The sequence below is a fragment of the Patagioenas fasciata genome, chromosome 1 (assembly GCF_037038585.1).
Source record: "Patagioenas fasciata isolate bPatFas1 chromosome 1, bPatFas1.hap1, whole genome shotgun sequence".
NCBI lineage: Eukaryota > Metazoa > Chordata > Aves > Columbiformes > Columbidae > Patagioenas > Patagioenas fasciata.
In genome coordinates, this window is record NC_092520.1 from 51,569,603 (window position 1) to 51,592,564 (window position 22,962).

Genomic DNA, 22,962 nt, shown 5'->3' on the forward strand with positions numbered 1-22,962 from the left:
TTTCAGTTCATTCATTGCACAGGTTCTTTCTTCCGGAGATGTGTATGACAGCTGATCCCCGAAATCTCCCAAATACTTCTTATTTCATTTCTATAACATTAGATTCAGAAAGGGGCAATAATTGTTTCAGTTAACTCTGATTAGATTTCAAATCTTAATTATAGCCTATGGTGCACATCACTGTCTCTCGGACAAACAAGGCATACGTATACTGCTGTTTTGAAAACTCATTACCAATCTATTTTTTCCTGTTTACTGATATAATAGTTACTGTGACCACCTTTCTGATTTTTTAAGTTATAATTTTTCTGATGTTTATAATGAAAAGCATGCATGCCATCTGGATGTTTTCATGTCATCCTTGAAGCTGAATCAATGCCATTTGCTTAGAACAGTTGCCTCAGCACACTGGCAATACTTCACAGATCACTTGAAATGTGAATGGTAGAAGTGTAGGAAATGACAGCTTTGCATCATGTTGCTCAGCTGCTCCAGACTTTTGAGCACATCCTGTCTGATTTGTCATTCAGATTTTTTTTTTTAATAGAAATAAGATGTTTTCTGAATTTAATGGGAATATTTGTTGCAGAAGTACTGTTTGGAAAGAAAAGTAACAATTGGGGATGGGCGGTTAGGCAAAACTCCTGCTGACTGTAATGACAGTCTGCCTAAGTGAGGACTTTTGAATATAGCTTTAATAATTTACTTGTTTCTCCATTACGGTTCTTTGCAAAATTGCTCAAATATTGAGCATAACACATAAAAATATATATTAGAAATTAATATCTGCCACTTGTCAAAATATCTTTAGCAGTACTCACAGACACTGAAAACAGAAATAGTGATATGCAAAATTAATTTTTTTATTAATATTTATGTATGTGTGATGAGTTAATGTTTTTAAATGTACTACAAGAGAATACATAATTTTTGTATTTTTCTCTATTTTCTCTTGGACTCTCAGAATCCACAAATCAGTGCAGTATTCAAGAAGTCAAGGTATTTTACTAGACCCACAGCTTAGTAGCAAGTGCAATATTTTGAAAATAATAATTTAATCTCTCTTCTAACTAAGAGGCCAATAAACTAATCAGCTGGTCTGCATCTGTGAATGTCGTATTACTGGTTTGCCTTTGTGAAGAATAGAGGTTATTTGAAAAATTAATCATCCGTACAACAGTGTTTGTCCATTAATAACAGTATCACATTTTGATGAGGTTACAGACTTTATGTACTACTGAAACTGCTGATAAGTGAGGCCATTCAAAGGACATAATTCTTGAGTTTCATTTAGGGAAGTGGCACTCAACCTTTAACAGCTGAGGAGCATGGGGCTACTTAGGCAGGCTTCACTGTGAATTCTTTCACACTTTCAAGTTCTCATACCCAGTCTACTCCTTTGTGCTTTTGTCTCCTCTCCACCTATTCATTCATAACATTTTTCTCCACAAATACCACTCCTTCACATGTTTAACACAAGAGACACCGTACATACTGCAAGGCATTTTTCCAGAGACATTATATGCTACTAGCAGAGCTGTATCAATCCAAGTCTTCATTTCATTTTTCTTTTTTTTTTTTTTTCCTTCTTGATGATTATCCAGCCTCTAAAACTCTGCTATAAACATGAAACTGTTTCCTGAATGAAAGTACCTTGAGTCTATTAAGCAACTGCCTATTGGTGAGGCTACACCTGGAGTAGTGTGTCCAGTAGTGGGGTCCTCAGTACGAAAGAGAAATGTGTGTACTGGAGTCCAGTGAAGGACCATGAAAATTATTAAGGTAAAGGAGTATCTCTCCTGTGAAGAAAGTCTGAGGGAGCTGAGATTGTTCAGCCTAGAGAAGAGAAGGCTCAAGGGGTTCTCATCAATATATATAAATACCTGAAGTGAGGGTGCAAAGAAGATCATAGCTTAGCCCTCTGAATGACATCCCATCCTTCAGGCATGTGAACTGGATCATTCAGCTTGGTGTCATCTCCAAATTTGCTGAAGGTACACTCAATCCCACTGGCTATGTAATTGATGAAAATATTAAAGAGTACTGATCCCAAAAATGGAGCCAGTTTCTTTTCAGTGATGCCCAGTGGCAACGGGAAACAACTAAAATACAGGAAGTTCCCTATGAACATCAAGAAATACTTCTTCGCTGTGAGGGTGGCTGACCACTGATACAGGATGCTCAAACATTTTGTGGAGTCTCCCTCCTTGGAAATATCTAAAAGCTGTATGGACATGGTCCTGGGTAATTGGCTGTAGGTGGACCTGGCTGGGGAAATTGGACCAGATGATCTCCAGAAGTTCCTTCCAACCTCAGCTGTTCTGTGATTGTGTGATTCCGTGATTCATGGCTGCCCATTCTTCCCTTTCAAATGCTGTGTTGTGGTTTAACCCTTGCCAGCAACTAAGCACCACACAGCTGCTCACTCAGTGTTCCTGGTGGGATGCGGGAGAGAACAGGGATTATTTTTTCATGTATACATTCCTACTAGCCTCTGATCCTTTCTCAAAACTCTTCAGTTCATATTCAGACCTAGCAGAAAATCACTCTTCCAACAAAATTATTCTCTGTCACAATCATGGGTGTTCTCATATCTTCAGAGCACAATTTTTGCCTTTAGGTGATGCCCAGTTCTATTCCAATCTGTTTTGAGGGTATTCTTGCTTCTGCATGTCTTCCTTTCCCTTTTTTAACAATGAAAATTGGCAGTATTATATCACATCTGAACTGGTTCTTGTATTCTTCTAAAGGAAAGTTTTCTTTAGGCAGCATCCTTATGCAGACTTCATGAACACCTGCGGAACAGGTAAGTGCCAGTTAGCACACAGAAACAATTGTATAGGATGAACTGTACTTGGAATAATGGTCTAGCGAGGTATTTTTGTGTGACAGCTGGATCACAAAACTTCACATAGGAAGGCTGACCAAGGAGAATAATTTAAATGAGGTTTTGGTATAATATACTGTCAGAACTATTTACAGCTCTAAGTGTGAATGTGAGGATGTAGGAGGAAACTGCTGTCAAATTTGTTAAGGTTTCTACCTCAGTATTGCCAGTTATCTATCTATCTAGAAAGACTCTACATAAACAGTGTTCACACACACAAACTATACTATGTAAATATACTACATATTTTCACCTATTACATACACAGGAGATAAAACCTACAAGCTAAGGCTTGTAGGCTTTGTGTAAGATTAAAATAAGTTTAAAATGGTTAAAAGGGGAAGGTCCCTGTATCTCTACCATTTTGTAATCCAGAGAGTACTACTCTAGTCTTACCTTCATTACTTCATTAACTGCTTGAAAAGTTTAAAAAAATGACGTATTCTATGTCCCCTTTCTGTTTTGTTATCAAAAGAGTAACTAAAGTTTTTTGAAACACCAAAGAAAACAGGAAGCTGTTTACAAGTTATATCACTCAATAGAGTAAAAATTTCAAAACAATTATTTTAATTTCCTTTTGAATCACAGCCAAACAAATTTATTGGTTCTTGATCTCCTCTGGGCCCCTTCTGGTGACCCTCAAACCTCAAGTATAATTATTTTTCTCCCTCTTTTTATGTAGTTCAAAGTGCTTGGAATAGCATGAAGTAGTGTAACAGCTCGGTAGAATGAACATCTACATTGCATGCCTGAGACGTAGCATAAGAGCATGTAGGAATGTTTGAGGGTGCAAAGCTTGCCAGAAGAGTAGAGAGAACTGCGGAAGGTAAACTAAAGTTGATGTAATCATATAAATAACTACTCTTTTGGTGCAGCCCTTGAACAAAACTATTCTGTAACCATATTAAAACAAACTTGGACTTTCAGAGATGCTTGGAAAAATCTCAAACAGCGGCAAAGAGTGAGAAAAGAAACATTACAGGGTCTAGCATTTAAGCTTTCTCTGACTGTCTAAAAGCATCGTAAATATGCCACAAATGTTTAGAATGTTTTTTTAAGGTTCAGATGAAGAAAAGGTTAGTAAGACTTTTTTCTTCCTTTGAAACTGAAATGTTATGTCAAACACAAATAACCACAGATGGTGGATTAATTTATTTTTACTTTACTTCTTCTACTATCTGAAAACACAGCAGCAACTCCTAAGTGTTTCCTTTATAATCAGTGAAAAGGAAAATTCCTGTCACTTAACTTCCTGAGTAATCTTAGAAACCTCTAAGTGGATAAATATATCTTTTTCTACTGAGTAAAAATGAAGCATGGACTTCTGGATTCCTTCAAAACCCCAAGTACATTGTAAACAATCCCATTCTTACAGGGTAGTATGGCTGACCAAGAGTGTAGAATAGCATAGTGCCTTTGCAGTAATAAAGGCATGCATACCTGACCTCCCATTAGGTGGTCCACGTAGGTAGGTGTCAGCCACAACAGCTACATCCTTTATTTAAAGCTGTTACTAACATGGCATATATTAATAAATGAATTCCAGAATTTCAAATACCACAGGACAGAAGTTTCTGGCTGCCAGTGCACTTGTGGCTAATGTTTCCCTAATAAAGAAAATTATTAAATTCAAATAAAATTATGCGTATTATTTCCAAAATGTAATGCTATTCAATTAATATTAAAAGTTTAACCAAAAACAAATATTGATTGTAAACCTTAACTAAACTCTCAGTACATGTGTAGACTTTGATTTCAAAACTGCAATATACCACAACAATTGTTTATACTGCTGTCTAGTGTACTTGAAACATCATTGCCATACCTTGCATAGCTTTAACAATTAAAAGTCTGAATATGATATTTTTAAATGTTATATTTTGAAAATAAATAATAAAAAATCTGACAATTCTGTTATCAAATTACTACAAAATAGAGTTCTTTAACCTTTGCAAATATTTATTAGAACATCTGGGACTTTTCATATCATTTTTTTTTAGTGTTAGTATGTATAAATAAAAGGGAAAATAAATTTGATAAGGCAGTATTTCTCACAATTAAACACCTTGTGGGAGTTCAAACTTACCCTCATTTTCAGAGGCAACATTCCCACATAATTGTATTTTATGCACTCTTTATTATAGATACCTGCACAGAAGAGAGGAGGTATTTAAAAAATAAGCAGATGCAAATCTCTCAGTTCCATTGACAGAGAGTAGGTTAGACAGTTACCTCTAAAAATTTGTTTCATATTTCTTTACATTCAGGTTGCCTTTTTATAAAAATTAGCCTTTTTTAAAAGGTATGTGTCTATGATTTTTTAAACTAATTGACATCACGAATTTCAACTTCAGATGACTTTAGGTTGGAAAAAGTATAGCTGGCAAACCAGCTAACTTACTATTAAGAGATTAATAAATCTCTGTTGAAAATTATCAGCATATAGACAGTATTTACAGTGAGTAGTGCAGGTATAAAGCGGAACTATACCAGCTTAGGCCTGTTAAGACGTTGGCTCATGATGCCATCTGTACTTCTGTGGGTCTCGTGTTTGAAAAAAGTATGATAGGCCCTTGCTCTGTGTTGAACAATTTTGAGTGATTTCTCTTTCAAGACACAGCAGCACCTTAAACTGACATTACTGAAGGCTCAGCTGTTATAAAAGTGAAATTGTAAATTGTGGCTACTCAAGCTGTTGTTTCCTACCCAGCATGGATTTCAATAAAATGTAGCACATGGTCTTAACCACTCCACAACCCTGAGGAATTGTTGACATTTGAACAGGCACAGGAGTCATGGAGAGAGACTATAAATACCATCCAATAGCAAATGTGAGTTTGACTGAACTTTGTAAATTAAATGTTATTAGAATCGTAGAACAGAATTGCCTTTAAGTTCAGTAGGTGAAGGGAAGGACAACAATAATATTTTTATTTGATTTTACCTACCCTATTCCTTGCACTGAATAATGCCACTGAATTAATCTTTCTTAAAGGAAGTCTGATGATAGATTATACCATGTTTAGGAAACATTAATACCTTCCAAACTTTAGATCTTTGCTCTTTCTTATAATTATTCTCTTTCCCTGTGTGTTTGCTTGTTCACATTGCTCAGAACATCGATCCATTTAAAATCCATTTTTTCTTACAACTTTGCCAAATTTTCACATCTGGGTATTTTGTGGCTCTGGATTATACCATAGCAAATAGGCAAAAACACCATGAGAGAAGCACTTTAAACACAACTGTAAATTCATACATAGCTGGGTTAAAATGCTTGGCTTGTTTCTTTGGTTTGTTTGTGGGTTTTTTTGGGGGGGCTACTTCTGAAGATCAAAGAGTTCCAACAGACTTGCTGTTTTTCCAGTCTCCACTTTTTCTCAAATGAATATTTTGGATTCATTAATCAACAGCAGGTTATCTTTCCCTGTTTTTTTTAATTCCCAATATTATAATCCAGTATCATTGCATATTTTATGCAAGATAAATTACTAAATATATCTAAATTACCAATTTATATTTACAATAAACTAAATAATATTACAAAATTTTATTTACAATCATGACATTATGTTTACAAACTCACTAAGTCACTACATTATAATTCTAGTGTGTACCAAAATGAATATACACAGCCTGATTCATAATAGTATTATTCCAGGATTTGCACTAATATTCTCTTATTCTCTTTCTTTAATCTTTTCTTCTAGTAATTGCTTGAGGCAGAAGCTTTATGTTGTTGATTTTAGATTGTATAACAAGTTACAATATTTACCAATATAAGTTCCGTATCTACTGATTTGTTCCTTATGCTACAATCTGGTTTGCTCTTACTTGAGCTCCAGTCTTTGTGCTAGTTCTTGTCTATAGGCATTATGGTGATATAACATTTATTTCAGCTATTTTATAGAACGGTCCCATTGGAATCCTACAGAAAATATAATATAAAATTATCTGGTAAGGTCTGGTTGCGCAGCTCCTAATAGCACAGCTGCAACATCACCCAAAGACTGAGAAAAAACTGTTCAAAGTAACTTGAAAACTAAGCCTCCATGCAGACTAATTTCAGTAAAAATCCTCTGAGATTTGCATTATGGAAGAAGAGGACCTCTGAGCTCTTCCATGAGGGTAGTCTGATAGCCTGGCTAATGAGGGATTTGTAAAGGCATCTTATGTGGAAATTGTCTTTCCTCAAACCACTATTCAAGCATTCTTCAGTGGGAAGGAGAGATATAGGGTACAGATCAATGAGCAATGTCTTGCCATTCCGGTAGATACTCTCACTACTCAATGCTGCAAACCTGCTTTTACATGACTAATTCCACCAAAACCGCAAAATAGTTTCATGGCGACAAAACCATGTTCATGCACTGGTACAACAAAACAGCAATTTGTTTGGAGACATATATTTCATTCTCTCTTTCATTATTAAAACAAGGTTGTTTATACTTCAAGTCAAGGAAAAGGCATCTCTGATGTGAACAGGGAGTGGGAAGACAGCTGAGACTCTCTTACTTCGTATCACTTTACCTGTCAGGCTATCTCTTCCTTTCTGTGAAAACTTGGAAATATCAGTGGGGAAACAATCCAGGATTTTTTTTTTTTTTTTTTTTTTAAACTAGGGAAAGGGATTTCCCCTCCATTTCTTACTTGACCCTGACTTTCAGACACATTAAGCATCTCTTACATGAACTATGTTTCATTTGCCTTAAAACAGACATCTGCACTTGAGATACAGCCCTTCCTGGCCACAAAGGCAAGGGTCTCCTACAAAACAGGTCTACTATGTGCAGATTCCATATAGTTGTCTCAGATACCCTAGAGCCTTTCAAATATTTAATGGAACTGCACTCATAAAATCAAGGCATGAGTCAGCAGCTGAGCTGCTGCTCTGAGAGCAATAACACCATCAGTGCTGCAGCAGGAACACTGTGTGTGAGGGCTAATGTGAAGGCTAAAATTTCTCTTCTTCCTTCTCTCTTTCTCCCCCATCAATCCCACACATAGTTCTTCGTTCTAGAATTTCTAAATATAGTCAATATTAATAACAGACATATTTAATTTCAATGCTAAACATGTCAAAATACTACAAAAACTGTAAGCTTAAAGATGTGGATATGTATTGGTTTCACAGATGGCATTGAAATATGGACTCTTTTCTAAACTCTGAGAGGAAGTAAAAGGTAGACACAGGTGACGATGAAGCAATCAGTGTTTGGCATGTGGTAATTTTGAAAAGAGAGTATAAAAGGCTCAGATTAGGCACTAGGCCAAAATGTAGGATGTAATTAAAAAATAGAGAAATCAGCTGGCATCCTATTTGGCATGTGAAAATGTCTGATAGGCTCAATTAACACAAAAGGATTTGTGAGAATACTTATTTATAATTACACTAAGATTTTATTTTATTTCAGAGGAGGCCTGTTACGTTGCCTAATGACAGCTGAATGGTTTTATATTTATTATATGTGACCATATAAAATAAAATACCTCCAGCAAGAACTACAATCAAAATTGGTAAAATTGTACATTTACAAAATAAATCAATTAATTCTAAACATGTTTGCAACATTTTTCTCTCACTTGTTTTGAATATTCCAGCAAAGGAACTTCACTAGCAATATAGCCCACAAAAATTGACTGTAAGTGTTGATTTTGGGTGAATGAAGACTGGTTGGAAGAGTTTGTAGAACTGCATACAAACCCAGTAAACAGTATTTTTAGACCACAATTTAGCTGTTGCCAATTGCTTAGCTGAGTTAGGAAATCAATGAACATAGGTTGTACTTCTCTGTTTATTAATTATCCTTAATGAATTGTTCAGGAGTAATTTCAGGCTATTCTGTGAATTTTATTTGTTCCCTCAGATTAAATGTCTACATGTTAAGTTATTTAACTTTCATGAAAGACTTGATTAACAAAGACTTAGGAATTATTTTCCCAGTTCAGTTTTCCATGTCCTTTGCTGTAACTTTTCTAGGTTATCTAACTGTTGACGGTATTGATCAAGTGCATGTTAACTCTGACTTGAATTCTTTGCATACTATAAAGTTCATTGGAAATTAAGGGGAGATATGGGTGGTCAAGGAGTGCTACACAGAGAAGGTGTCTTTTACTGCATCATTTCATTGTTTTATTTCAAGAGGACCCATAAATCCTGTGGGTTACTTTCATAAAGTGGGAAGAAAAAAAAAAAAAGGGGGGGGGGAAATCAAAAGTTCTTGTCATAAATAATAATTTATTTTATCCTACATCTTGACAATTTCACTACCGGATGAACTTTCCAAGAAGACAAATGGAGAAGGTAGCAGCAGCCTCTTTCCCCAGGACCCTTCAATGGAAAGCCAAAGTCTTTACATATTTTTTATCTCAAGGATTTTACAAGGCTTCTCACTGCAGAAGGGTAAGTTTGCCTAAGTAAAATTGTGCACTGGAGTTTTTCTCAGAAAAAAACTCATTTTGCTACTTTCTTTGGGATGGTGTCATTGAATTCACATAACCCTCAGTATCTCTACACAAAGAAAGAATTAAATATTTTAGCTTATTTTAGACTGCTATATTGTACAGTAGTAAAATGTAACTGATTCTGCAAATTTATAGAACAACACAGCTCACATCTTCACATTGAACAGTCCCACCTGCCAATAAAATTAATGTGGATCATGCAAACCCCTAAACGCATAAGTATTTTATGCATTTCAATAGCTTTGAGGTATGAAATGTATAATTTAAAACTTCTGCTGAGTGAATTACAGCATAGAAAATGAATGTCCATATTAAGAAAAACCTGCCTATGTTGTATTAATTACTTTTTCCAATTTGGAGCTTAGTCAAGATCAATAAATTAATGGTATAATTGCCATATTGACTTATTTTTCAAATATTATTTCTAAAGTAGATAATCAAGAAGAAAAAGGATACAGTCATGTATATCCGTGATCTTACGTACTTTACACTTCAATTGTTGAAATTAAAGATAAATTATTTTAATGTACTGTGTGCATCATTTTAGTCTTACTCTTCAGAAAACAAGAAATGCAGAGAAATTAGACTTTACTGCAAAGTCTCTGAGCTTAATTCAAGGAAAATTCAATTTCTTTAGAAAACACAGACTGTTGAGGTTTAACCCCAGCTAGCAATCAGAACTATGATAGCCACTCTCTCATCCCTGCCCACATACACACACCCTCTAATAGGGGAGAGAATCAAAAGGGAGGGGAGAAACTTCTGGACTGAGATTAAAAGAGTTAAATAAAATAACAAAATAATACTAGTATGTTATTACTACTAATAATATTTATAAAATTAAGAAGCAGTGGTGATGCTGGATCAAAGTTTCAGAACTCTATCACTACGAAAGCAGGATGCATGGTTTTCAAATAACATCAAGCATATTTGCTGAAGCGCTTAGTTCTCAGTTTCCCTGTTATAAATAATTATGTAAGGTATAGAACCACAAATAAATCTCCCAAGTATTCTTAAACTAATCTAGAAAGGATATAATCCTTTTTCAATTATAGTTTTTTTTTCTGACTCATATTTAATTCATAATCAAAACTTCTGTTTACTAAGCACTACTATTCACACTGTAGAATCAGGGAAAAAAAAAAAAAAAAGTATATATATATATTTCCACTAGAGTGCTTTATACACAAACTGAACAACATTAGCAGAATTTCATCCAGTCTGGATTGATTTATTTTTTACATGAGTATACATGTTTATTTCAATTGGTTTTCATAGTAGGATAAAAAACATTCTTTGAACATTTAGGTGAAAATCCAACTAGTTTGCCTTAGTCCTGTAAAAGGCACAGCACAGAGTTCTGTTTACTGCATATAATGTTCTTTATGTAGCTTTCCTGTGACTTAAAAAAAAGACACAATGTGTGCAGCAACAAAGTCTGATACTCTATTGTCCCAGTATAGCAGTTACTACAGACAAATCTGACTTGCTCTTTCTCAGTTAAATCACTTCGTAGCTGAACAGTTGTTCAGCTTGATGGTTCGGGATAGGAAATCATTCTTGTCTGGTTTTAGCCTTTATCAGCTGTATCTCTTGCAAAGGCACTACCTCCATGTACCAAGCAGCAGTCTCAGGAAAATAAAAGCCTCAGATGCAGGTCCTGAATGAGTACTCTGGCTAGCTGGTGATAATTCAAAAGGATAGAATGACGACCGCCACTGTCTGCCATGGCAACAATGAGAGGTCGTTATCCTACTTAACAAAGATTATTGTTTTTCTTGATCCTAAAATTTATTGAGTCTACCATTAATGAAGAATCTTGACCCTACTGATCTACACAGATTAATTAGAATTCTAAAAGATCTCAATTTCTGTCTCAGGGATTTGATTTTCCTTATTCTCAGGAATTATCTCTTTGTACAACAGCAATCTTCTAATAGTTTTCTCATGTGCACTGTCCTTAATTGTTCATAGTAATTATTCAAATTAAGGTTAAATGAAAACATATTCTCTTTGGCACTACAAAAATTTGTTGATGTATACTTTTTAATTACAAAACACTATCACAATTTTTTTTTCTTTATGGAGATGCTAAGTTTTGGACCACAATTGCTCTATCAACTTTGTTGGGGTTTGTTTGTTTGTTTGTTGCAAAAAACAGCTGGCTTTTATGCTACATGATATATTTTTCCCATCCGTAGTCATTGTTATTATTCTTATTTAAAGCACATTACATCTTCAACTACTTTATTCTGCATGCAAAGACACCTAATGGTGAAAGTTTTGCTCACACTTCAGGCTCTGTCCCTCCTGCTAAATACCAAAAGAGAATAGTCCACGTTATGTTATTAATGCAGCTGAAAATCAGTGTCTCAGAATCTTTCACCTCATGATGTCTAAAGAAAGAATGGATATCACTGGACTATCACTTCTGCACTTCCAGTTCTCTCGCCATCCCACTGTGGGGCAGTGGGCGAGTAGCCCCAGCTGTCTCTTGGGGTTAACCCACAACATCCTTCCAGTGCTTTAGATTTTTGGCAACTGTTTCTAGGGGTTTTCTCCTGTCTGGAAAGATTTGGCCTCAGGTAATTCACATACTTTTAGTATAATACCTGTATGGTTGAGCTAATTTGTTTGGATGAGCTATTTGATAATGGACATAACAATTTCTGTTCAAAGTACTTCACTTATTTCAATCCTCGGATTGAAATCATGTATGAATACAAATGAGAATACACATTCCTACAATGCTTTCCACACATATATGACTTTTAAGAGTGTCAGGGGTTTGTTTCATTTTAATTTAAACAGTCCTTCAAAGGTGAAAAAGCTTTGGCATTGGCACTAGCATGAGTTCTATTCAGTAGATGTTAAAAGGGATATATTTGTTATAGAAGGTTGCTTTGTAAAACAGATTAAGAAAAATAAAACCACTACCTCTATGCTAAATGTTTGGGAAAGTAGATCAGAATGATGTTATACAGGATTTCAGAATTCAACGAAAGCACAGCCCAGATGCACCAATGCAAATAATATTGGCAAATCGTACACAAAACATTCTCTCTCTATATATATGTTAAAATAAATCTTAGGACATACTTTAAATAGGTCCAAATGTTGATAAATAAAGTAGGTATTTTACTTTGTATGCAAAACACATTCAAAGCAATAGAAACAAGTACTACTAAATCTGAAGAATGGAATAAAAAATGTTCTGTGTTTGACTTTTGTTATGTAATTATTTTAAAAATAGTTTATATTAATTTCTATTATGTTAATTTACACAAGTTGTTAACCATACTGATAGTATGGTTAGTCTGAATATGTTATTCAAGACACTGGTTTGTTTTACAAACTGTAATCCCTGAAAGAATGGGATTCCATTAATTAAGGCTGAGATGAGAGTTGTTCTCTCACAAATCATACTAATTTTACAAGTCTGTAGGCCAAAAGACTTAATCTTAAGAAGCTATTTTAGAAGGGTCTTTTATTATATTGAAAGTTGTTCTTTTTCAAATAATAGACGCTCAGACAGATAGACTTGTGGAAAACTATGGACATAAAAGCTTCAAGTTTGTTTGTTGTTTTTTTTTTTTTTTCCTTGCTCTTTTTCTTCTTGTAAAGACATAATTTCTGTCTCAAAATAAAAAGACATCATCATAACACATAAATATTCTTTACAAAAGAACAAATAAATAGTTAAACAAAAATTAGAACCATAAGTATAAGAAATTTCCTTAAGGTTTTTATGTTCACAAACAAAGAAGAATATTTATTTATACTGTTACGACAGAGAAAAGATTTTACATTTAAAAACAAATGACATCACCTTGAACTTCACTGTAAATATTACATAGAACAAGAAGTAATAGCGCATGCAAACTTTTTGCCCTTTTTGGGAAATCACTGAAAACCAGAGAATATGGAGCAAGATTATATCACACATCAGAGCAGGCAGATGCACCCAAAGGAGGCTGTGACCTCATGGGGAGCCCATGCTGGAGCAGGCTCCTCACAGGATCTGTGACCCTGTGAGGGACCCACACTGGAGCAGTCTGCTCCTGAAGGACTGCACCCTGTGGAAGAGCCCCATGCTGGAACAGTTAATGAAAAACTGCAGCCAGTGGGAAGGACCCATGTTGGAGAAGTTCATGGAGGACTGTCTCCGGTGGGTAGGACCCCATGCTTGAGCAGGGGAACAGTGAGGAGGAAGGAGTGGCAGAGACAATGTGTGATAGACTGCAACCCCCATTCCCCATGCCCTTGTGTTGCTGCAGGGAAAAGGTAGAGAATTCAGAACTGAAGTTAAGCCTGAGATGGAGTGGGGGGAAGGTGTTTTAAGATTAGGGTTTCTTTCTCATTACTCTACTCTGATTTGATCAGTAATAAATTAATTTCTGTTTTGGCCATGATGGTAATTGCTGAATGATCTTCCTGTCCTTACCTCGACCTAGGAGCCTTTATGTTACATTTTGTCTGCCCTGTCCAGTTGAGGATGAGGAGTAGTAGAGTGGCTCGCTAGGCACCTGGCATCCAGCCAAGGTCAACCCACCACACATATACACAGTACTCAAAACTAATACAAGTCGATTTTCAAAGGAACTCAAAACCCATTTCTTATCAATGACTCCAGACTAATTGAAAGTCACATTAAATTAACAAAAATTCCTTTACAAATACAAATACACTTTCAGTTACTCCCTTGATGATTGTGTCAAGAACAGCATTTAAAAAAAAGGTTGATAAGACCTGATACTTAGAAGCTGGCCCAGTTTTGAGTGGGGAGTCGGAATAAGTAACCTCCACGGGTCCCTTCTGACTTAACCTAATTTATAAGCTTATGATTCTATGATTTGAAGAACATCAGTAACTCAATCCAGTCTTTCCATATGCCAGATGAAAACTAGAATTGGAACCAGAGAAATAACGCCTAATAAAATATTTATTAAGAGAAAAGAACTTGAATAAAAACAAAAGTAACCTCTTAAATCAGCATATATTTCAAAATGGAAAAATCCTGCTTATTCATTTTAGTCAGATCAGAACAGATGACCTGAAAATTAGATGAATAGGTGGATAAGTAAATGTCCTCCCACATGTTTTTCAAGAACGTAACATTATTACATAGCACGATAACAAATAAGCTTATAGAAATTTATAAACAGCATATTAAATTAAACAGTAAATTGTAGTCCTTGTATTTGTTCAAGGAAGAGATGTAAATCAGTCTAAATATTTCTCTTCAAAAAGAGAAAGGGGTACAAAAGTGTTCTTGTAACTGGTTAAGAAAAGATTAATCAAATAATACACAATATTTCATGTATCCCTGAAAATACAAGACTTTGTCAATACATAAAGACACTGAAACACTAGGTGAATATAAATGGTCTCAATTATATATTATTTTTTCTCTCACAAAATTATTTAAATAGCATTGATGGAATATCCTATTACTGATAGGAAAAAAAAAATAAAGAAGAAGAAGTAAGACAAAATATGTGTATTGTGGGAAACTACAGTGGGTCCGTGGATTCCCTGACAGAGGGTGTGGGAGCAGAAATTAGCCTTGAAGATGTTAAGGCCTACCCATGAGAAAGATGGGAGTAAAGGATTATCCAGAGATATTAAGGTGTAACCGTGAGAGAGAAGGGAATAAAAGAGTAACACTGATGATAGCAAAATCAGCCAATAAGATGTTACCGCTGTAACTTGTAACCAATAGTGAGAGACACATGAATTAGTAGAACTGTATAAAAATGCACTTGTGGCAATAAATGGCATTTACTACTTCCATCCTGGAAGAACTCGGTCTCTGTCGTTTGTCCGTCTCAACTGCGACAGTGTATTTTAACCATATCCAGTGGAGATGATCAAGCGTTATACCCTTAGAAGCAAATTATGTTCTTTTGTTAGGCTCTTTGCCAGAATTCTCACTTTTTACTTGATTCAACTCTGCAAAAAAATTATAGACACATACTATAGACACACGTATGTTGCCCAGAGAGGTTGTGGAATCTCCATCCTTGGCGATATTCAAAAGCCATCTGGACACAGTCCTGAGCTGCGTGGTCTAGGTGGCCCTGCTTGAGCAGAGGCGAATTGAACAAGATGACCTCCAGAGGTTCCTTCCAACCTCAGCCATGCTGTGATTCTGTGATGTATTTGTGGTCATACATGTGTGGGTGTTTATAGACATTAATATGTCCATACATACTTATTAATCTGTTTAGGAAATACTTGCTAAAATATACTGTATCGGTTACTGTAAGTCACCAAGACAACATCTTCCAGTTTCCAAAGGAATATATTGCAATAAAGATAAAACTTTCTGAGTGTACGTTTTGATGTATATTTTCTAATTTCAATCCTTACTGATTATGTTTTTCTGAACATATTAATTACACCTGCACTTGTTAAACTGTATGCCGACAACTCTTTATGACTCCCTGCTCTCAGAAGAGGATGATTCTAAAACTCTGTTTTACAACTACTTTTGAATGGTGTACCCTCTTTCCCCAACATCTAATGTTCTTAAGAGAGGTTGACATGAGCATGCAGTTTGCTTCCCCACAATTTGTTCCATGGAACCGTGGATTAAGAAGCTAACAGTCGTCATACAGTATGAACACAGGAGAGTCCACCTAGTTTAGCCTCATGTCCTTGACAGTAACTATGATCAGTAATCTTACAAAAATAGTGCAAGAAATAGTAAACTTTGTTGTTAAAAAAATCAATATATCATACTGGGTCTGGCTGGGATGGAGTTAATTTTCTTCAGAGCAGCCCACATGCTGCCATTTTAGGTTAGTGATCAAACCAGTAAGGATAACACACCTATGTTTTGGCTATTTTTGAACAGTTCCTGCACAGCATCAAGGACTTTTCTGTTTCTCACTTGCCCTGCCCCCACAGGGAGATGGCTGGGGGTGGGCAAGATGCTGATATGGGACACAGCTGAGACTAAAGGAGTATTCAATACCATCTAAAACCATGCTTAGCAATAAAATGGAGGGAAGGTCTGGAGAGGAGGTAGTTTTTTTTAAGGAAGGCATTGGTTTGCGACTGGTTGGGCATTGGTCTGCTAGTGAGAAGTGGTGAGTAATTTCCTCTGCGTCACTTGTTTTGCTTTGCTTTGTTCCTCTTCACTTAGCAAACTTTATTTTGATCCATGAGATTTTCTTGATTTTGTCCTTTCAATTCTCTACCCACTCCCACTGATCATCTCCATTCCAAAAATCTTGTCTATTTCAACAGTTAAACTCTGAACTTCTGCATTATCCATATAACATTTACCTCTTGAGTCTGGATAAACATATCGCTCAAGGGCTACCAAGTTATTACAGGTTCCCTGTACTAATCAGACATTATTAAAAAAAGTGTTTCCATCGTCACCTCTTCTGCTTTTCAGAGTAACTGAGTGACAGTTTATTATTGTGCTAGAAAACATGGTACAAGGAAGGTTTCACAAAGAAAGAGCAATAGCATTTCAAGTTATATCATGTTTTTTTTTTTTGCTAAGCATTTAACTTTTTCTTCCATAAACAGTGACCAAAGTGGAATACAGAATTCAAACAATGACAAATATCTACTCTTTCTTATCCCTCATGGAAGTCTAGTCTTTTGACAACTTGCAAGTCCTGAGATGATGAAAGGTGACTTCATTTGAGTATTTTTCTAGCCAAAAAGGGTACGTCAAATTTCATGAGATAGAGAGCTCCCAATGGTTTAGAAAGTGAGTGCCTCAAGGCTGCTTAGAAACCTGTGGCAACATGATGGCAATGCAATAATAATGTGCTATTTGATATAAATATTTTCTTGAACTCCACAAGATAGAGTAACAAACACATCTGTTGACATAGCTTTTCTCCCCTGCTTTCAGGAATGGGAAGAAAATATACTTAATAACATATGTTTTGAAATAAACTATCAAATTTCTTTCTTGAGTCTCTCTTTGGCTACTGATTTTCACAGACTTTTTCAACAGTGTTTTTTGAATATTTTTTAAACATCATGGAGGTCATCTCACCCATTTATATATATGTTGCAATGCTTAGGGTGATTTGATAATGGTGAATGACTAAAATACTGTGATTTGGATCTGGCTTTCAAAAGAAGGGAGAGAAAAAGCCTCAGTAAAAACATAAAACCAACCAACCAAACAAAAAAAACTTTACTATGTTAAACTAACAAGTAATGGCAACTCAGAGGACAAGTAATTTTCACTGAGTGGCATCCTGATGCACAGTTTAATATAGCAAGGCAGCATTACTCACAATTTGGCAACATATTCAAATCCAAGAGATTGTCTTCCTGAGGAAATCTGATCTGGTACATGATAAGGCACAGAGCCATTTGTACAAATACTTTGGTACCTGTGATATTGATATCACAGATACATCCAAAATCACTGGCCTGTGGCATCCACTTATTACTGCAGAAGAATAAGGAACTTGAAAGGAAAAAAAAGTTCTTTTTTTTAAGAACAACAAAAGTTTTGAGAAACTTGCATTTACAGGTCTTTTACATTAATACACTACTTTTTTTTTTTTTTTTTTTTCCTGGAAATTTGTACAGAAATTTAAAGATAAAATCAGTGTGCTCAGAGAAACTGAATACCTAGAAAGGCTCCCACTGAGCAGCAGTCAGTTACTATGCTACACATAGGAGAGCAGCTTGACAGCCTGATACACCCAGACGTGGTTGCAGAGGGATTTTTGCTGTAATTCCTCAGCAACCTTTCACATTTCTATGCTACATAGTCAGCCTCAAGCAGGTAATAAAGTTAGAAGTGGTAAGGTACATACAAGTAAGGTGGATCAATGTCGGGAATAAAAACCAAAAAGAAGTCATGATTCTTAAAATGTCATCCCCCTCTTTCCTCCCCTCCTTCTTCTTAACAGTGATTCCTTGTATGAACTGGCAAACACTTTTGGCTATTTCCAAGTAACACGAAGAAAAACAAATAAAAGAAATTTGGGTCAAGGTTTCTTGGCTAAGCCTGTAAGTTCCCACTGCATTAACACTTAAAATTTTCATACATAAAATGGTAGCCTGAAAATTACCAGATTTAGTCATAAGGGGGAAGGGGAAGGGAAAAAACAACAACAACAACAACAAAAACAAAACAAACAAACAAACAAACAAACCCAACTTAGTTATAATAAAATTTTGAAATTGCTTTACACATAAAAATAGGTCATAAAAACTATCCTGACTGTAATTCTTAACTGGTGTCAAATCCATAATTGAGTCTCTCTGGCTTCATCGTAGGTGTTTTTTTTTTTTTTCCCTCTCCTCTCCTTTTGTTTTTGACATATTCTTTAAGATGACATTCTGGAGTATAGTTCAAAAAATGGCACTGTTTACAGTTTTATACTATTCTAATGTGTACCGTGCACTTCCCAGAAGAAATAAGAAAGTATGGTTTCCATTCCCAGTTGTTTTTTATCTCTGTGCTATAATTATGCAAACTTTTCAAGTAGACAATGAGAGAAGGAGATCAGAAAAAAATAATTCAGAAAATGTGGCATAACACCAACATTTTAGCTTAGGTTATTGCTGTATTTCTGAGAAATGCAGTTCCAGAGGAATTCCACAAATGAAACTTTTATACTTCATTACATCACAATATATTTGTTTCTCTGTATATTCAATATGAGCAAAAAATGAGGAACATTTTGAGTGTCTGCAGGAAAAATGGAGCTGTAGACAGCATCCTTACTGAAGTAAAAAGAAAAGAAGAATATGACTATACTTACTGTGGCAAACTGGGAGAATACAATCCCATCAGTCCTATTTAGTTTAAATATTACTTCTGTTTTTTCTTAATAAATGCAACAAACCCAATTTTATGACTTACAGAAACTAAAAACCAGAGCTAACTGCTTTCTGTTCATTCAGGAAGCTTAAGAAAAAACCCTGAAGATAATAAGCATTTTATTTCAAAACTTGATATCTTATAATTTCCTAACTTCAGAAGAAAACTGCAGTATGTCATTGGAATACAAAACAATAAAAGAGCAATAAAATCAGACAATGGAAATTACAGGCATAGGGCACTGAGATTTTTTTTCTGATAAAGCACGAGAAATACCAGTGCTAGCGAACAGGCTCTGGTTGCCACAGAAGTTGTCAGTATTCTGGAAAAACTGCAGCTGTACTTCGAGTCCCACAGACAGCTAACTTCTGACAGCTGTGAATGGTTCTTTGTAATTGTAGACTTCTCTCTTTGACTCAAAGCTGAGCTTCTGGAAAAGCTCCAAAACAGCCACTCTAGTGTGGCTGCAAAATACTCTAAATGTATGCATGACAGAGTAGGCATATCTAAATGTGTGTAAAATCTGCTGATCTTTCTTTCTCCATATAGGGATTGCGAGTTGTCTTTTTTGCACTTCCTGTATACTTGAAACTGAGGAGCATCAGTAGGTAAAAGGAGTACCATCAAAACACAGGGTCAAAACCACATTGCAACAGAGTGCTATAGAGACCATGTAAGAAGGAACTTACACTTGAAGTACTCAAGCACCCTATCAGACAAATAACCTCAAAATGTTTAAAGATGTTAGAAACAAAAACTACTTTTTGAACAGCATGATCAACTCAGCTGAAATAGAATTTGTTTCAACAATATCTTTTAAAATCATTATTTATTCAATCTCAATTAAAACTGGTGAGATTTAAACTGTTTTCTTGGTTAGGAATGCATTTAAGACACTGTTCTTTATCCTGAGTTTTCCTTTTTTAACCCCACAACCTTTCAGCTTAGAAAGCCTATTGATCATATGCTCTGATTTATTCTTCCCTGTCTTGGGAATGACACACAGCCTTCTTAGTAATTACTATGATGCTGCCATCTCAGACATTATTTAGGCAATCTGCACACCCAGATTCTCCAAGGTATTTAGACACTGAACTTTCACTGATTTCAAACATGTTTTCAAAAAGCTGTTAGATGCATAACTGTGGTCCTCAGTGGTCCTTAGCTCCTTTTCAAATGCCTCCACTTTATCTAGATTCATTGTCACAAAATGGCATGTGATATTCCACTTGCAGTTGCTACAGATATATTCAATCCCTTATTATATGCAACTTACAGAATCATCACAGTACCCAAACTCACCAAGCATGCACACCTGTGCCTGTGTGAAAATCTCACCTAAAAGGACAGATCCTGCTTTACTGTTATGGAGTCAAATTAGTAGTGGAAAATGTAGAAAAATTATGCCTATATTCACACGCCCTGCATGCAGGCAAGGAAAAATGCAGTCACTGTGTCTTGGGGCACTTTTTGTTCACTTATCTTGTGTATTTGTGTGGTACCTTGAAGAAGGCAAAAGAGCGAGGAATGACGCATTACTACTGGGTAGCAAAGCACACTCCCCAAAAAAGGCAGAGTTATACCTGTACATATAAAATAGAAGAGTTATATTTAGAAGATATATATTTATATGCTCTCATATACATACACGCAGACATACACACGCATATATACACATGTATGCATGTAAGAGAGTTACACCTCTAGGACCTTTATATGCAGCCTGCCATCTGCAGAGCCACTTTCCTTCATGTTTCGCTTGAGCTGATTGTGCGAGTGTTTTACCCCCCCTTATCATGCTGCTGTGACAGTTTTCAGTGGAGAAGAACCTTATTCAGGGGTCAGACTGAGTTTGAAAGTCTTTGGGAGAAGCAGATTCAATACTGCCTTTGAACTATATCGTGACCATAGGCTATGTGAAGCATAGGCAAGTGTAAGTCTTTGCTCTTGTATTGTTACTTTATCATATCTGCAATATAGAAAATATTGGAAGAGAACAAGAGGGTATACCCCGGAAAAAAAAAAAAGAATTGAAGAATTGAAATCATCCTGCTTTAGTACATTTCATCAAGAAAATACTATTTTTCAGTATTTTTCAGCATGTAGTAGGTATTCCAGAATGTATTCAGAATTTTTCAGTATGTATCATCTAGCTGATTTAAAATAAATAAATTTTCCCATCACAAAGTTAATTCACAGAGGAGTAGCAAATTCCATGCTGTGAAACTGAATTCTGAAGTCTTATTCACTTAGAAGTTCTGGAAATTATAGTTTGGCACATTTATGTATCCTGGCACATTTTAATGGAGAGCATCTTGCAAAACAAGTGATCAGCTGGAAACATATAATGCCATACACTAGACTTCATCCGGATCTCAAAGTTCATCTCACATTAATCTTTAGAGTCTCTGGAATTGGTTTCTATTTACATGAGAATATTCAAGAGTCTGGTAATTATGATCATTTAGTCTCCACTGAATAGGTAAGATAGGCATGTGGGGTGGAAGGGAAGAAAATATTAATATCTGCACATTTTATTCTAATGGAACTTTAGAGGATTTTTCCCTTGATCATAAAGTTATCTCTCCAGATCTGTGTAAACTCTGAGCTGTTTACAAATATTTTTTTTTACACTTGAAAATATAACTGCAAGCATTGACCTTCAGTTATTGAGTCACTTCACATCTTTGGTGCAAATGTCACCAAAGGAAACTATAACTTTTTAAAACAGTGCTGTCAGCGTGTGGAGGATCTAGCAAACAGCACTGGAAAAAAAGCTCAGCAGAGCAATGAAAAGATCTGAAGTCATGAGTTGGTTTTAAGACCTACAACTTCTCAGCAAACAACTGTGAACTCGCCATGTGCACTGTTTTTCTTTTGGGAGATGTGAAGATGGAATGTAAGGCTAATTAACTGTTGAACAGGATTGTGCTGAACTATAACACATCATGGAACATTTTGATACAGGTTAATAAAACTTCTGCTAGCAGTCTGACTCAGTCAAACATAATTTTTGACTGCCGCAGAATCTTTTGTCCCTCAGATTTGTTAATTCATCTGTTTTATGATTAAAGGCTTCCCATAGACACAACCTCAAACTCAGATTTCTCATTACTAACCTTTAAAGAATATAACATAATAGTGTAGATCTTTCATATCAGCTGCTTCTCTTAATTTCCAAAACCGAGGTTAGCAGCATGGATGCTTAGCCATTTTTAGTGAGTTCTGGCATAGCCAAAAATGGGTTCTTGAACTTGACTTTCTCCCATCTAGCTCTCAGCACTTAAATGAGCCTTTAAATTATCTTAGATCCCTACTTTCCCTGAGGGATGAAGAGACATAGTCAACTGAAAGAAATAGCTATCTTGAGAGGGTGATTCAGTTCTTAAGGAGGCTTTTAACACCTGTTTATCATTAAATACAGAGACAGCCTAGAGTATATAAGCCTCCATTTAAATAGGCTCCAGTACCAATTTGCTGTGCTTAAATTTTTCCAGTAAGTACAGCTTGTCTCCCACAGGAGCTATTTCTTACCTCTTCAGGTTGGGTGTCACAGAAGAGTTCTTCTTAGTAGAACTATATTCCAACTCACGTGAAGTCCATCTCAGCCTCCTTTTAGTATGCAAGTCCCTGAAATTTTATCCACAGGTTTAACTCGAGTTATAAGTTAATGTGTTTCTTAGTTCATTGATGTTTTAACTTCATAATCTGTCGTTATCAACAAACTTTTACTGACTTCTGTTTAAAAAAAAAAAGTAAACAACAACGGTAATAATAAAAACCACGTGATGCA

General features: G+C 35.5%; 1 protein-coding gene across 6 annotated transcripts in view; it reads right to left on the reverse strand.

The window, feature by feature from the left end:
• Positions 1-845: 845 nt before the first annotated feature.
• Positions 846-22,962, reverse strand: part of LOC139827597 (uncharacterized) — a 32,930-nt gene continuing 10,813 nt past the window's right edge. For 2 of the 6 annotated variants that reach the window (XR_011738420.1, XM_071806622.1), the window contains exons 3-5: positions 22,704-22,799; positions 14,334-14,405; positions 846-2,795 (exon numbers count right to left, since the gene is read on the reverse strand). The gene's annotated coding sequence lies outside the window, so the exon portion shown is untranslated. Of the gene's footprint in view, positions 2,796-2,825; positions 4,495-4,973; positions 5,036-13,218; positions 13,624-14,333; positions 14,406-22,703; positions 22,800-22,962 lie in introns of those variants that run through there. The other 4 variants (XM_071806629.1, XM_071806623.1, XM_071806636.1 and 1 more) reach the window with 4 other exon arrangements.